The 16,827-nt window shown below is 42.9% G+C and overlaps 1 long non-coding RNA gene across 1 annotated transcript in view; it reads right to left on the reverse strand.

Annotated features, from left to right (window-relative positions):
* Positions 1-5,261: 5,261 nt before the first annotated feature.
* Positions 5,262-16,827, reverse strand: part of LOC129147716 (uncharacterized) — a 53,561-nt gene continuing 41,995 nt past the window's right edge. The window contains exon 3 of the long non-coding RNA XR_008554984.1: positions 5,262-5,299. This is a non-coding gene — a long non-coding RNA (uncharacterized LOC129147716). The remainder of the gene's footprint in view (positions 5,300-16,827) is intronic.

Below are 16,827 nucleotides of genomic sequence, written 5' to 3' on the forward strand. Positions count from 1 at the left end.
AATGCAAATCAGACAAAGACTTGGGCTGAAAGAGCTAACCTTTGGCCACCGAGTCACAGTCTTTCTCACTACTCATCGTGAGTAGTCCCTAGAGCTTGTCTTCTGCTTTAGTTGCTTTTCTTAATTTTTCTGACTTGGAATCCTGATTTCAGCCCCTACTGTCACCCTAAGTGACAGGGGAGCTACTATTCCACTTTCCCTTTTCCTCTGAGGGCCCGATCATTCCATTCATGCATAGAACAATTGTCCAAGTAACGTGACAACCAAGTATTGACAACAGCCTGGAATCTCCACAGGACTTCAACCTCCTGGTGGAAACCCCCAGGAGTAGAATGTGGCTTCAATCACAGATCAGTTAGCCAGACCCTCAGACTGCCAGGCTTTACCTTACCCTTATGTCTGGTTCCAGTTCTGTTAACCCAGGGCCCTGCCTAGCCCACCCTCCCTCTCTATCAAATCAGTACCCAGTCTTAAAAATGAAGCTCCAGAATATGTAACCAGAAAACGTACTATATTTATTTCAACGTTTGTAGAGTTGAGGTAAAAATGCATACACTTTGATGGACTGTGAGAAGCAAATAACAATGAAAGGAATAGTAGGGTTGTTTAGGATTTTTAGGGAAGGCAACTGAAATAGCTTATGTTGAATCAATAAGTAAAATGTAGACCTATTTCTCATCTTTATTTTTGCTCCTCAGTTCTGAACTGTGCTCAGACCACCCTTTGAACAACTTAGGTGACTTGGATTTGCTCCATGTGGCACAAGGTTAACAAAGAGAATTTTCACCCCTGGAGCATAGCAATAAAAAAAAGTGCTTTCCTTTATAACTCTGTGTAATATGTCTAATAAATTTGCCAGCGGTGAGGAATGAGCCTGTGAGGAAGTAACAGAGATACACATCTAATGGAATCTAGTGACATAGTACAAAGGTGTGATTGTTGGTAATTTATGAGTTCAATGTCCTTTCACTCTTCAGCCAGGAGAAGCAGTCTCAACATATTTTGAGCTTTTCCCATCCCAACATGATTCTTCTGTGTCTCCTTTGAAAAGGAACAGCAAAATGTTGTTAATGCTTTGCTATAGGTTATTATGTGAAAATTGGATGTACTGGTTAATCTAAAAAATAATAAGCATTTCCTATACTTATATGTGACAAAATGAGGAAATAAAACCTTGCAGAACCTTGCACTTACTCTGATCCTAACAGCCCTGAAAAATCTCTCAAAGCTACACAACTGGTATTAAGTATCTCCATTATCATTGAAGTTCTCATTGCTGAAATGCCAAGAAACAACAGCTATATTGTAGTTCTGTGTGTGCTTTTTAGAAAAGGAGAATATCATTATTTTCACAACACATACAGTGATATTCCTAAGGTTACCCAAAAGAACAAAGCCTGTCAACGGATAGTTATTGGTGCCAACTCATGCCAGTAGGAACCCCCAATTTGGGGTGTGGTGAAGAAGGAAACTATTCAATTCGAACAGCTCACTTATGAAACAGCATTGCTGTGGGACAGCAGGGCTGTGAGGCAGCCCTGGGGTAAAGTGGCTCTGCTCCAGTCTGCTCCACCTGCTTCACTCCCTACCTATCTGCTTCACTCTGCTCTGGTCTGGAGAAATGACAGCTGGGGAAATGCAGTCTTTAGTCTTTCATGGAAAAGGAAAGTGTGCGCCTTAAACCAGGGGGGAGCTGGCTTATGAAGAGAGAAGTCCCTGACCCTGGTACCTAATTGGTGTGTCCTCATGCAAATGAGGAATCCAAATCTTCACAGTCTGATTGGTCCAAAATGCACTACTTTGATTGGTCAGAATGGGAGCCATTCTGATTGGTCAGTGATGATGATGATAAGGGGGATATAATTTTGTAGCTCCAATTGGACAGGGAAAGCCACAGTTCTGTTAGTTGTAATACAATTCCAGGACCACCTTTCTAAGGGCTAGCTTAGATGACAGGAACACAGTAAAGGCAAGCAGTTCAGTGCAAGAAGCAGACAATTCAGTGCAGGCTTCTCCCTGAAATGCAATTTGCATGTAAGGACCCTGTGTAGAAATGGCTGCTAGGCTCTGGATTTTGTTGCTATTGTTGCTGTTTAATTTTATTCCAATTAACCACCAGGAGCCCTTCATAGTACGTATCTTCCTTGGGGTCGACAATACCAAAGTTTCTTTTAACTAATGCTTATGGAGGTGTGGGGAAGAAAAAACTTATCTCTACCCTCAGGGTTCTTTTGGCTGGTCTAATGATCAAAGAGACATGACACAGATTAATAAGAGAAAATAATCAAATTTAACTACATACATATGTATGGGAACCCCACATATATGAGAGAGCCAGAGACATGAGCTACATGACAGGTTCAAAGATAGAAAGGGAAAATGGGGTATACATGACATTTTAAGCTAGGAGTGAGGTAAGATGCCTTGGGGACTTCAAAGGGTCATTGCAGGAAAATAAGAAGAGCAGACATTTAATAATTACAATTTTGTCCTACCCTTTAAATAGATTTTTAAAAGGGTTATCTCTGATAATTCTTATTATGGGCAGGACCCTTAATTGAAATTTTTCTACATATTTAAGTGGGGGCAGAAGTTTCACTTGAGCCTACAGGGTCTTGGTTGCCTTTAGATCAAAAGGTTCGCATACCACGGAGGCACATTCTTGGGTGTCTTGTTTGGAACCCTTAGAGAGGGTATGGATAAATGACCTGCGTACCATGTTCTATGACAGTGGTCGGCAAACTGCGGCTCGTGAGCCACATGCGGCTCTTTGGCCCCTTGAGTGTGGCTCTTCCACAAAATACCACGGCCTGGGCGAGTCTATTTTGAAGAAGTGGCGTTAGAAGAAGTTTAAGTTTAAAAAATGTGGCTCTCAAAAGAAATTTCAATCGTTGTACTGTTGATATTTGGCTCTGTTGACTAATGAGTTTGCCGACCACTGTTCTATGAGAACAAAATGAACAATTAAAAAGAGTCTTTGCTCTTTTTTTCTATTTTGAAGTTTATTTGATTTTGCTTCATTTTTCTTATTAGAAACGATCTTGACCACCTCCCACCCCCCCCCTTCATGATTTCTTCTGATGATACATGAAAACTGCTCTTTCAGCTGGTTTGGGAGGTCAAAGAAGAAGGTAAAGAATACTATGTTAACTTGTTTCATTTTGAACTCATGATCTGAAACCTCAGAACTGCAATAGGACCCTGCAGGTTCTTCCATATTACACTAGAATGTTGTCTCCCACCTCTCAAAGAAAAGAACGTTTCAGATCTCCCCTTTCTCTTCAAACCCTCCTCTGCATCCTCCCCTCATTGTCAGCTGCTGCTAACTCCTCATACATCATGCATAGATGCTTTCTGGGATAGATGTCCCCACTCTTTCCAGCACCTCACTTTCAACCCCCCTGCATGGACCCAGCTTCTCCTCTTCCCTCCCCTCCTGCCTCCTGTGAAAGGCCAGACCCTCCACTTGTGCCTGGATTCCATTCCCTCCACTTCCAAGGATGCTGCTTCTTCGGTGGTCCATCTCTCCTCTCATCACAAGCCTCCCCCTTTCTGCCAGCTTCTTTTCATTAGCAGGGAACACGCTTTAGTATCTCTCATTAAAGAAAACACACACACACACACACACACACACACACACACACACACACACACACAACGATATGCTCTCCTAGCTCTAACTTCATTCTCTTCATTCCTGTTCTCCTGTCGCTCTCAAATGCTGATAAGAAATGAGAAGCACTATGACCCCCACTCCATTTCTCTGCTGTCCTTCATAGCTGAACTTTTCCCCTCATTCTCACCTCTTTCAGTCTCTTCTTTCTCACCTTGTTCAGTCTCTTCTTACTTCCTTCAATCTGCTTACACACCCACTACCTCACTGGACCTGGCTGCAGTCATTTTAGATGTCCCTGTTGTCAATACAAATAATGGTCATAACAAAATATGATTTTGATCCCATTTCCTTGGCTCCTGACCCAGGCTGGTTCAGAACAAAGGCCTCCCTGTCCTTTGAAAGTGTCAGGAATCTCCTGCCTCTTCCCTCTGCCAAGCACTAATCTTCACCCCAGATATCTGCAGGTTTTGCTCTTTACCACCTGACTATACTTTTCAAATGATTTGTCCACCCTTGCTCTCCTCGTCCTCTTAATGGTGCTTTTTCCCCCCTCTTCTCCCTTCCCCACCCCACTTTCCCTCTGGTGATCACCATACTCTTATCTGTGCTTGTAAGCTTTATTTTTCTTTCCTCAATCCCTACACATTTTTCACCTAGCCTACCAAGCCCCCTCCCCTCTGACAGTTGTGCCCCCAGTAGATGAGTGGATTTAAAAAAAAAAGAAAGAAAAAAAAAGCTGTGGTACATTTACACAATGGAATCAATACTACTTGCCCATAAAAGAGAAGAAAATCTTACCTTTTGCAACAGCATGGATGGACCTGAAGAGTATTATGTTAAGTAAAATAAGACAAGTTTCATATGATTTCACTTAAATGTGGAATCTAATGAATAAAATAAAAACAAACTCATAGATATAGAGAACATCCTTCCCAACACTTGTTTGTTGATTTATTGATGATAGTCTTTCGGACAGGTGTGAGGTGATATCTCATTGTGGTTTTCATTTGCATTTCTCTGATGATTAGTGACCTTGAGCATCTTTTCATATGTCTTTTGTCCATTGAGCAGAGAACCTCAGGTGAGGATGTGAAGAAAAAAGGAACCCTTGTGCACTATTGGTGGAAATGTAGATTGGTGCAGCCACTATGGAAAACAGAGTGGAGGTTACTCAAAAACTTAAAAATGGAACTGCCTTATGATCCAGCAATTCCACCTCTGGAAATATATTTTAAAAAACTCAAAACAGTAATTCAAAAAGATATATGCATCCTATGTTCATTGCAGCATTATTTACAACTAGAGGCCTGCTGCACAAAATTTGTGCAAGAGTCGGCCTTCCTCCCCCGGCTGCTGGCACTTCCCTCTGGCAACCAGGACCCAAGCTTCCCTTGCAGCCCCAGCTTTGTCCGGAAGGTCGTCCGGAAGGACATCCAGTCCAATTAGTATATTCTACTTTTATTGTTATAGATAGCCAGGATATGAAAGCAACCCAAATACCCATCAATAGACAAGTGGATAAAAAAGCGGTGGTGCATATATATATACAATGGGATATTACTTGGCCATAAAAAGAATGAAATCTTACCATTTATGACAACATGGATGGACCAAGAGGGTATTGTGCTAAGTGAAGTCAGACAGAGAAATCAAATACCATATTATTTCACTTATATGTGGAATCTACAAAACAAAATAAATGACCAAATTAAACAGAAACAGACTCATAGATACAGATAATGGACAAATGGTTGCCAATCAAGGAACTAGGTGAAAAAGGTGAAGGGATTTAGAAGATTGGCAGCTATAAAACAGTCCTAGGGATGTAAAGTACAGCATAGGGAATATAGTCAATAATATTATAATAACTATGTGTGGTACCAGGTAGGTACTAAACTTATCCAGGGATCACTTTGTTAATTATGCAAATGTCTAACCAGTATTCTGCACCTCTGAAACTAATATAATATTGAATATCAAGTGTAAATGGAAAAAAGAGATTAAAATTTTTACAAATAATACATCATTGGGCCAGTCTGCATTGCTATACAATGGACATTATTTCCATGTTATGGTCCACAGTGCATTCTATTTAATTTTTACTTGCTCACAAATTATTCCTCCTGACAAAGGCTATATTTAGCTGAACTATGTGATTTGATTTGCAGATCCTCCACCCACACACACATATATTTAAGTAATTGTTTCAAACAAAGGTTCACAGTCTTCGCTTTGTAAGGAAGGAAGGCAGAGGGTACAAGGAAAGTGGGTTTAGCTTGTTTGCTTCTGCAACAAGCAAAAAAGTCCCTTAATTTGAATAATGTAAGCAAATTTTTGTAGGTAAAAATTCATCCTATCATTGGACTTTTGTGCAGCGCTTCCTTATGGTATAAATAGACAAAGCTCTTATGAAAGCCTGCTTATTTTGTTGTTGTTTCAGTGAAAATTATTCCAAAGGATGGGCATAACGTAAACACAACTCTGAAGTAATCAGAGTGTGCCCTCATGTAAATGGGAATAAAGCTGAGGGTAGTTTAGAGGAGCAGAGAAGCAACGCTGAACCTGAAGTGCCATTTGCTTGCTGAGTGACACTGGGCAACATGCTCAACTTTTGCTGAGAAAAGCTCGTTGTGAACTTGGAGGGTTGCAGTTAATAATCTTTCCTGTTCCAGGTAGCTATTTTTTAAATAAGTAATCAAGACATTGTTTTAATTACATTTTCTCTCTACCTATTGATATATACCTGGCCATTGGGCTTCGACATAGGTATGTTTTTAGTGAGCAGAATAAGCATAGATAGCCTCTAAAATGTGATAGATTGCCCAGCCAGCGTAGCTCAGTGGTTCAGCGTCAACCTATGAACCAGGAGGTCACGGTTCCATTCCAGGTCAGGGCACATGCCCGAGTTGCGGGATAGATCTCCAGTGTGGGGCATACAGGAAGCAGCCGAGCCATGATTCTCTCTCATCATGGATGTTTCTATCTCTCTCTCCCTCTCCTTTCCTCTCTTAAATCAATAAAAATACATTTAAAAATAAAATAAAATAAAATAAAATAAAATAAAATATGATATAGAGAGCGCCTGGGAAGGCACATGAGCATTTCTTTTTTTCTTTTTTTTTTTTTAATATATTTTATTTATTTTTTACAGAGAGGAAGAGAGAGGGATAGAGAGTTAGAAACATCGATGAGAGAGAAACATCGATCAGCTGCCTCTTGCACACCCCCTACTGGGGATGTGCCCGCAACCAAGGTACATGCCCTTGATCGGAATCGAACCTGGGACCCTTGAGTCCGCAAGCCGCTGCTCTATCCACTGAGCCAAACCGGTTTCGGCACATGAGCATTTCTTTAATTATTGTCAGCTGAATCCAATGGCATTGGCAGAGCCACGTTCTGGAAACACACCTTGCCAGAGGCAGGATTGTTGTCAGCCTGACCTTCAGCCCAAGCGCCAGGGGTTGGGTTTCGTTTTCTAAATCCAGCCAAGCACCAGGAATGAACACGACTCGGGCCCACCCAAGAATGCACATAATCTCCTTTGTCTTGACCTTTAGTAAAACTTCCTGGGTTTTGCTGTATAAAATAAACATGCTGTATTGGCTCTGGGTCACTGTCTCTCCATTAGAGGACAGCTATCCCACCCGGCCCCAGCTTTTTCCTTCTATCTCTGTGTCTGTCTCTTTCTTTCATTTTCTCAATCCCCAGCCACCCCTATTCGGGAACCAGACCACTCTCTAGCCACGCTGGATGTGGAGAAGAGAGAAATATTTATAATGTGATAGATTGAAAACCCCTCAAAATAAAGGTCCCAACACACGCTCTCTCCCCTGGAGCACGCCTGCACCCTTCCCCCCCCCTTTCCTCACAGCATGGATCTCCTAAATTCTAAGGGACCCTAAGAGACTTGCAAACAGGACAGCACTGGGCAGTGGCAACTCACCCCAGGTAAACCCCCTGAACCCGTCCCCAAGGCCCCCTTTTCTCTGACTTCCTAGTGAGTTGGAGCAGACCAGCCTAGGCTCATTTCCCAAGCCCATCCTTGTTTCATCGTCTCCAGCTTTAATGAACACCCTCTAAAATTAAAAATAGTTAAATAAAATGTTATAGATTATATTAGTTTGCAAGTCATGTTGCAACAAAATACCACAGTCTGGTTACTTAAATAACAGAAATCCATTTACACACAGTTCTGGAGGATGGAAGTCCAAGACCAAGGTGCCAGCAGGTTGGGTTTCTCCTGAGGTCTCTCTCCTTGGCTTCCAGATGGCTGCCTTCATGCTGCCTCCTCACACGTCATCCATCTGTGCACACACCGCCCCGGTGCCTTTCCGTGTGGACAAATTTTATCGTTTTACAAGGACTCCAGTCAAACTGAAGTGGGCCCACCCTGACAGCATCATTTTAGTGCAATCACTCTGTAAAGGCTCTATCGCCAAATACAATCACAAGTACTTGGGGTTAGGACTTCAACATACGAATGTGAGGAGAAATACAATTAAGCCCATAAGGAAGATATTCTAAGCCTTCCTTTCATGGATATATTGTTTGGTGTTATTTTAAAACACACTTTCAGTTTAATGACACACAACTTCCTCTGAGGCACCATAGTTTTAATTACATCAATCGGTACTTATAAGATGTTACGAATCTTGCTAGCCAATACATTTGTTTTTTTTTATAAAATGGTACAGTGCAATATTTTCATAGTTTGTTCTTCCTTCATTCTTATACCTGACAAAGACCTTTATTATCAGTTAATCACTCATAGACCAGCATCACAGAAAGCCTGGTATCACCTTTGGTACCACATGATTCTAGGTTCACCAGGGGTGCCTAGTAAACATTTGTTAGATTATTAATTAGGGTGTTTTTTTTTTGTCTTGTAGGGACCTAAAGGCCAATAAAACCAGAGATAAGGAATTATGAATCAAACTGCTGTTTGCTATATAACACACAGTAACTATTGTTAAAAATCCATGGCCTGGATGGTAAAGTTTATGTTCTTGGTGCTGATGCACAGTTAACCACCTCACCCTCTTGGTGCAGCCCTGTCGCCTGCACATACAGTATATGTATTCCCCATCAAGGCAAATGGTGGTTATGAGGATGGGACTGGGAAGGCAGTTTTAGGATCTCTGCAGAATCTGTTAACAGTTTCAGTCTCTCCCGGGGGTTTTCCTAGACTTTCAGAGATCTTGGGAGCATGGCCAGCACAAGCTGGCCCACCTCTTCAGGGATCCATTCAACCTCATTGCTAGCAAAAATCAAAACCTAGGCAAGCCCACTTCTTGCTGTCACAATCAAATTTGGGAACTCTTTGGAGTCCGACATGTAATAAGCATTTAAGAAAAGTTAACTTGGACACAGAATCCTGGAGAAGTTGGGAGGTTCCAAAAATGATTGCACTCAGAGGTTTGGCCACATCTGGCTCAGGGGGGAAGCATTCTTGCATGGAGCACGTTTACAAAGCACAGCTCACACTGACTGTTCCAGCTCACTTCCTTCCACAGCACAGCTTCCAAAGAAAGACAGGGGGAGAGCTCTCCCCACGTCCATTCGGCAGAGACTAGCGCTCAGGGTATCAGAGGCTAAGGATTATGTATGTACATTATGTCATAAAATGAGTAATTGGTGAAGCTGCAAACCTCAGTCCAATGACTTTATCTCTTGCAATAGTTCCACTACACCACACCTCCTTCCAAAGTAAAAAGTTGATACACTTTTCTAACTCGATAAGACTACTCACCCTATAAATCCATGCTAGGCAACTGGATTTCTCACTTTTTACTGGAACAATAATCTAAACTGCTAGAGCAGATAATCTTGGGCAATCTCATTAAGCCACCATAGTCAGATATCAGGAAATTGGATTGCCCAAAATAGGCGGGCAGATTTTTTTTTAATTGAATGTATTTGAAGATTTCTTAATTAAAATAAGGATAGAAAAATGTAAGTACGGCTGCCGTGGCTCAGTGGTTGACTGTCAGCCTATGAACCAGGAGGTCACGGTTTTATTCCCGGTCAGGGCACATGCAGGGGTTGCAGGCTTGATCCCCAGTAGGGGGTGTGCAAGAGGCAGTTGACCAATGATCTCTCTCATCATTGATGTTTCTCTCTCTCCCTCTCCTTTCCTCCCTGAAATCAATAAAATTCTACTTTTTTTAAAAAAAGAAGTAGGAACACAGAATAAATGAGTTAATTGCTAAATGTACTATATACAGGTCTAGAACCTAGTAGAACATCTCTGTGAAGAAAGAGACTAATAAAAAAAAAATCTTTAGAGGCTTATCAACCATTATCTCCCTAACACTGAACCCAGGGCCTGGGGAACACTGAGAAGCCATCCTGGATCAGTTGAGATAAACTGAAGAGGAAGGATTTTCTCATGTAATAGCCTCTCAGCTGGCTCCCTGCTTCCACCGTTGCCCTGCTTCAGGCTCTCTCTCTCTCTCTCTCTCTCTCTTTAATATATTTTTATTGATTTCAAAGAGGAAGAGTGAGGGAGAGAGAGATAGGAACATCAATGATGAGAGATAATCATTGACCGGCCGCCTCCTGCATGCCCCCCACTGGGGATCGAGCCCACAACCCAGGCATGTGCCCTTGACCGGAATCGAACCTGGGACCTCTCAGGCAGATGCTCTATCCACTGAGCCAAACCAGCCAGGGCTACTGCAGTCTCTTTGCATCCAGCTGCCAAGTGATCCTTGAGAAGCATACACCAGAGTGTGTCATCACCATAACTCCCCCAGTGACTCCCATTCTCACTCAGCAAGAGCCACGGTCCTTGTCATGGTTTATGGGGTCCTGCCAGACTGGTTTTTCTCCATCTCTGAATTCATCTCTTACTTTCAGCTTTGTTCACACGTCTCCATTCACTCTGCCTTCTTTGCTTCTCCTCCAACTCGGCAAATGTGCTGCCATCTGGGGCCGCTGCCCCTGAGCACCCCCCCACCTGGAATGCTGCTCCCTGTATTTTGCCACTGCTCAAATCCTTCAATGTGCACAATTTAAAAACACCGCGCCCCCCATTTCAAAAAATTAAAATAGTACCTCCCCAATTTACTCTTCTCTCTACTAGCTATAAATTTCTAATCAATCACTTACCTATGTATTGTACTCACTATCTACTTGGCCCCACCCAAATGGGAACTCCATGAGGGCAGGGATTTTTGTTTGAGTCTCTAGTACCAGGAACATAGTAAGTGTTCAGTAAACACTTATTAAAAAATTAAAATAGTACAGAAAAATGTTTTGAATTCAGCAAAATCGGTGTTTTTGTAGAATGTCAAAGAGAAAGTTAAAATGTCCATTAGCAATGAGAAAGACAAGAAAAAATGTTTTCAGAATAAGATGGAGAGTAAGTTTTAGTTCTAATGTAAAAGTGGAGCTTTATGGACAAAAAAGAGAAAGAAAAGGGGGCAGAGGGGTGAAGGAAAGAAAGAAGAAAGAAGAAGAAAGAAAAGCAGACATTATGCTTGATAAGACCTCCCTCTTCAAAGAATGTCGTCAAGGTCTCGTCCACGGAGCGCTATTGGTCAGGGGAGGAGTCAAATAAGGACTTTAGCCCCTAACATTCAAATCTGCCCCTCAATTTTATATCTTTAATATTTTGAGTTTCTCAAAGAGATTTTTGTTTTGTGCCCTGGCTGGTTTGGCTCAGTGGATAGCGTGTCAGCCTGAAGACTGAAGGGTCCTGGGTTCGGTTCCTGTCAAGGGCACATGCCTGGGTAGCAGGCTCAGACCCAAGTAGGGGGCCTGCAGGAGGCAGCCGATCAATGATTCTCTCTCATCATTGATGTTTCTATCTCTCTCTCCCCTCCCTTCCTCTCTGAAATCAATAAAAATGTATTTAAAAAAAAAGATTTTTGTTTAAAAAAATGGCTCAGATTAAAAATGATAATAAAAGAGCAAAACTACTGGGCAATTTTTGAGAGATGTTCGCTGAAGACTGCTGATGGCAAAGGTCAGAATCACAGCAGGTGGCTATAGAGAATCTCCCAGCAGCCAGGCTTCAGGTTCTGAAGATGCCTGGACAAGAGAGCAGCGCTCCAGCGAAGAGAAAGAACGCGCTGGTCTTCAGGGAACCGCCCAAGTGAACTTTGAGGAGAGGCGGCCAGATAACAAGCAGGGACGGAGTGCCAAGAAAGTAAAACTCTCCTCCAAAGGCAGCCCAGCGGTTTCTGTTTATCTGGGGGAGTAAGTGTGCTGGGCAGGGAACTTACAGCGTCACAGGACGCTGAGATAAGAACACAAAGGCATTCTTGGAAAAATAAGTTTTATTTTTTTAAATTATGATAACTGTTTAAATTTGCTTGGAGCCTTGGAATCTTACCTCCTCTGATATATCCTATGCTGTTGGCACGTCACTTTATGCTGTTCTTAACCCACCCATCCCTACCCTTCTAGGTTTAATCTAGTATATGTAATCATTCGTCTTGTTTGCACAAGAGTGACAAATAAGGCTGGTAGTTTGAGGAGAAGACAATAAGGTTGTAAAGAAAAGACAATGTTAATTGTTACAGAAAAGCAAGAAGCTAGGAAAATTCCAGGACTAGCGAATAGGGAAACTGAGACAGTAAAACAGCAGTTTGCAGCCACCTAGTAAATCCTATCTTTCCTAACCCAAAGACACTTAAGAGTAAATGGTTTGCACTTGTCACCTACTCACGGGATAACAGAAACCCAATTAAGTGTCATTTGCCAACCACACCCAAGGACAGAAAAATTAAGAGAATGAATCTCATTTTGGTACATCAGTATAAAGCTGATGAATATTCTATTGATCCACCCCTAAAACCTCCCCTAAATGCCCAGCCTTTAAAACCCCTGAAAACGTAAGTCCCAGCATGCTCTCCCTCCAGGGAGTACACCAATACCATTCCCTCTCCCCCACCCATCTCCCACAGGCACGTGTCCCCCATCCTCTAAGGGACCCATGATATTTGCAACCAGGGGAGCAACGGGCAGTGGCAGCTTGTCCTGGGCTCACCCCGCTGAACCTGTCTCCAAGGCCCCCTTTTCTCTGAGTTCCCAGTGAGCCAAGGCGGCCCAGCCGAGGCGCTCCTGTCATTTATTCTACGCCCTTCCTTGTTTTACTCTCCTAAGTATATGTTTTGCTGCGGTCAATAAATTCTTGCTTGCTTTTCTACACTTAGTCTCTTGATTGAAATCTTTCCCTCGAGAAGACAAGAACCGAGGTCTCATCTCCCTGGTAACATGAATGTCATTCAATCTTAGTCTTACATATTGATATCATCCTACTTTTTCCTGTTATAACTGATATGATTAACATGTGGTTATTTTGTTGCTGCCCTGTGCACTGATATTGCCCTGATTTGGTGACATGGGTTAAGGAATTTAAGAATTTGAATGCAACATAGAAACCAGAATATTTGTCAACAGGATAAATTTCCTGCAAAGATGTATATTGATCTGTCTATAAACCATAAATGCAGAAAATGTTATATAATGATACATTTCAAAATAGTCCTACCTGTGGTAGCAGTAGTGCCACAGGAAGTAGAGGGGAATTGCAGCAAGTACCTTTGGAAACACGGGAAGGGCTATCAATTCACTCAAAACCATGCCACAGGAGAAACAGCTGAAAAGGTGGGACTTCTCAACTCTAACTAGACCCACTGAATAGAATAGCTGTCTGCATGTATTTGAAGCCTGTCTGGCAGAGAGAAGATTGGCCTTGTTAGGTATGGCCTGAGGGGCAGATGATGAGAGATGCAGCTTCTGAACAATGGAGCAGAGTGTCTGTGACACGCCTGTCTCAGCTCCCGGTTCTGAGAAGAAAGAACTCCTGAGTCTGCAGCCAGCGACTGCAGCCACCTGCCTGTCAATGGAGGACAAACACCACGGGGAGGTAGTAACAGAAAGTCCGCTTGTCTGGCTGTGCCTGCAAGGTGGCCAAGATGTGATGGGTTTGTGATTTGCTCTTCTGAAATCTGGCCCCAGGGTGCAGTAAATGAGGGATTGGGGGAAATCGGTAGGTAAAAAGTAGAGACAAAGTAGATTCCAAGCGGTGTCAGAAATTGGTGGAGGTTAGCAGACACTAACGATCAGATTTTTATAAACCACAGAGATAGCGGCAATCCCAGAGAAAAGCCCAGGTGAAAGGAAGTGCCGATTCTGTCCCTCTGGCCAGTGCAGCCATGGACATTTTAGCAGCACCCACATTGATTTTGTCTCCTGTGCACATGCCCCAGGTGTTTGTTTGTTTTGGCTTTAAAAGAGACACTATCCCAGCTTCTTATCTGCTCACGGAGGTCCTTGCAGCCCATCTGTCAGAAGACTCAAGTGGTTAAAAGAACTGAAAAAGCTAAGAACATGTCACCCCAAAATATACTGCGCATAGGGGTACAGGGGCATGCCTGATGCCGCAGTGTCTAATTGACATCAGAAATAGGCTATAAGATGGCCCAGCTGGCATAGCTCAGTGGTTGAGTGCTGACGTATGAACAAGGAGGTCATGGTTCAATTCCCAGTCAGGGCACATACCCAGGTTGTGGGCTAGATTTCTAATGTGTGGTGTGCAGGAGGCAGCCAATTAATGATTCTCTCTCAACATTGATGTTTCTATCTCTCTCTCCTTCTCTCTTCCTCTCTGAAATCCTATATAATAAAGAGGTAATATGCAAATTACCCTCACGCCTTCACAAGATGGCTGCCTATGGCCAGGTCAGCAGCGGGGTTAGTGAGGGATGACCAAATGACTGAACAGCAGGCTGCGTGGGGTGACCAGGCCAGCGGGGGGGCTTTGAGGGGTGACCAGGCTGGTGAGGGGGGCAGTTGGGGACAACTAGGCCAGTGGGGGAGGGCAGTTAGGGTGACCAGGCCAGCGGGGGGTGAAGCTGGAGACGACCAGGCCGGCAGGGGTGGCAGTTGGAGGCAATGGGGCTGGCATGGGGGCAGTTAAGGGAAACCAGGCTGGCAGAGGGGGGCAGTTGGGGGCAACCAGGCCAGCAGGGGGGCCAATAAGGGGTGACCAGGCTGGTGGGGGGGCAGTTATGGGCGATCAGGCTGGCACGCAGAGGTAGAAAGGGGCAATTTGGCCAGCAGGTAGGGCAGTTAGGAGCGACCAGGCAGGCAGGCAGGTGAGCGATTAGGAGCCAGCAGTCCAGGATTGTGAGAGGGATGTCTGACTGCCAGTTTAGGCCTGGGATCGGGCCTAAACTGGCAGTTGGACATCCCCCAAGGGGTCCTGGATGGGACCTCACCCTGCCAAACCGCCCCTCCCCCCCCCACTGCCATGCATGAATTTTGTGCACCAGGCCTCTAGTCAATATATAAAAGAAATAGGCTATAAGATGTGTCTGAGAGGCAAAAATCTATCCAGGAGCCAGGGTGCCAGGGTGTAAATCCCACTTCCACCACTGATTCACTGTGTGACCTGGGCAGGTTCCCTATGCTCTCTGTGGCTGTTTCCTCTTCTGTAAAATGGGAGAGGACAATAACAGTACCTACCTCATAAAATGAGAGTTAAATGAGTTAATTCATGGAAAGGACCCATTCCAATGCCTGGCCATAGTAAGCAATTAATAAATGATTATTATTTGAGTGTCAAATTATTGTTGTCATCACTGTACTCAAGGTCAAAGGAAGAATCAGACTCCTGATTCTATGTAAGAAAAATAAGCCTCTTAAGTCACAACCTATAATTAGCTATCTGGGTGTGATTCTTGATAAATAAAGTTATAGAAACACAAATGTCCAGGGGCATGCTGATGTTTTCTACCTCTTTCTTCCTTTATATGTTCACACAAGCGTTTATAACAGACTTACTACTTTATTTTGTCCATCTGATCACTCAGATAGTCACTCTAACACACATCAATTCAAATATTAAAGTACCCAGCATTCTATGAGCTTAAGTATCCTGCAGACCCCTCAATTTCAACATCCCTCAAATTGAAGTCTGGTTATTTTCTTTGTATTTCTATTATTTGTCAATATTCTTAGCCATTTTCATAATTGTATTTGGTTTAGCAATGCTACCTGACTGAATTTCCCATAAATCCATCTCTCTCTTTGAATCTTACTACTAGACTTCCCTTATTCAGGCCTCCTTGCTTTAGTGCCTCGACTACTAGAAAGAATTTCTGTTCTTGCCTTTCAAAGCTCCCCACCCCCCCACCGCTTCTACAACTCTCTTCTACACGGTCATCAAGATGAACTTTCTAAAATACAGATCTAATCACATGTACACTCTCCCAACAGTTGCAATTTAAAGTCTGAAGCCTTTATGATTCTTCATGGTTCCAGTTGATCTTTCTGGTCCTGCCACTCCCACCTGTGCTAGTTCAGCCTTGAAGGCCCTTGACTGATTCCTCCCCACCACCTCCCTTGTCCCAGCACACTCAGAGGACCAGGACCCTTCTGGGCCTTTACTCATACTAGTTGTGTTCCTGAATGTCCGTTCTCCTTTTTCTACCCTGAAAACCTCCATTCAATCTTTAAGGTCCAATTCAAATATCTCTACTACAGATAATTCTTTGACTTAGTTTTCCTTCCATAGAATCGCTTGACACTGGGTTTATATTGCATTTTAACAGCACTAAAGTCATAGCTGCCTTAAAGGCAACAGATTAAATTCATAAATAGCTTACTGGGCTGATTAAATTAGGTACTTTTCAAATATATGAACTCTCTCTTCTTATGCATCTTATTAAAGTTAGCTATGATCAGCAACTAACCCAATCTTTCGTACATAATAGGTGTTCAAAAGGTTTATTGAGTGAATGAATAAAGTAAGTATTTTATCTTGGTATATTTTCACTTTTCATCAGCACAATCAAACAGAGGAAGATATACTTTCTTGCCTTGTTTTCAGTTAGCTGTTTACTAATTTCTAGCCATCTATTTATGCATGGGTAAATGCCACACTGGAGAGAGAATTCTGCTTTGCTTTTGGAATGGCAATGGACTCAGCTAAAGGAAAGGGGTAATGACCACCATTTATTCATTCATTGGATTGCTTATTATGTGTCAGGCCCTGTTCTAGGCTCAAGGGATTCAATGGAAAGAAAAATAGACAATACCCCTACTCTCCAAGAACTTCAATTCTATAAAGAAGAGACAGAAAACAAATGAACAGAAAAACAAGGTGGCAGTGTTAGAGGTAAGGGCTAAGAGGACCATACAATTGGGTGATATGGTATAGTAACTAATTAGGGATGGGGTCAGACTGGGTGGTTTAC

Source organism: Eptesicus fuscus, chromosome 3 (assembly GCF_027574615.1).
Source record: "Eptesicus fuscus isolate TK198812 chromosome 3, DD_ASM_mEF_20220401, whole genome shotgun sequence".
NCBI lineage: Eukaryota > Metazoa > Chordata > Mammalia > Chiroptera > Vespertilionidae > Eptesicus > Eptesicus fuscus.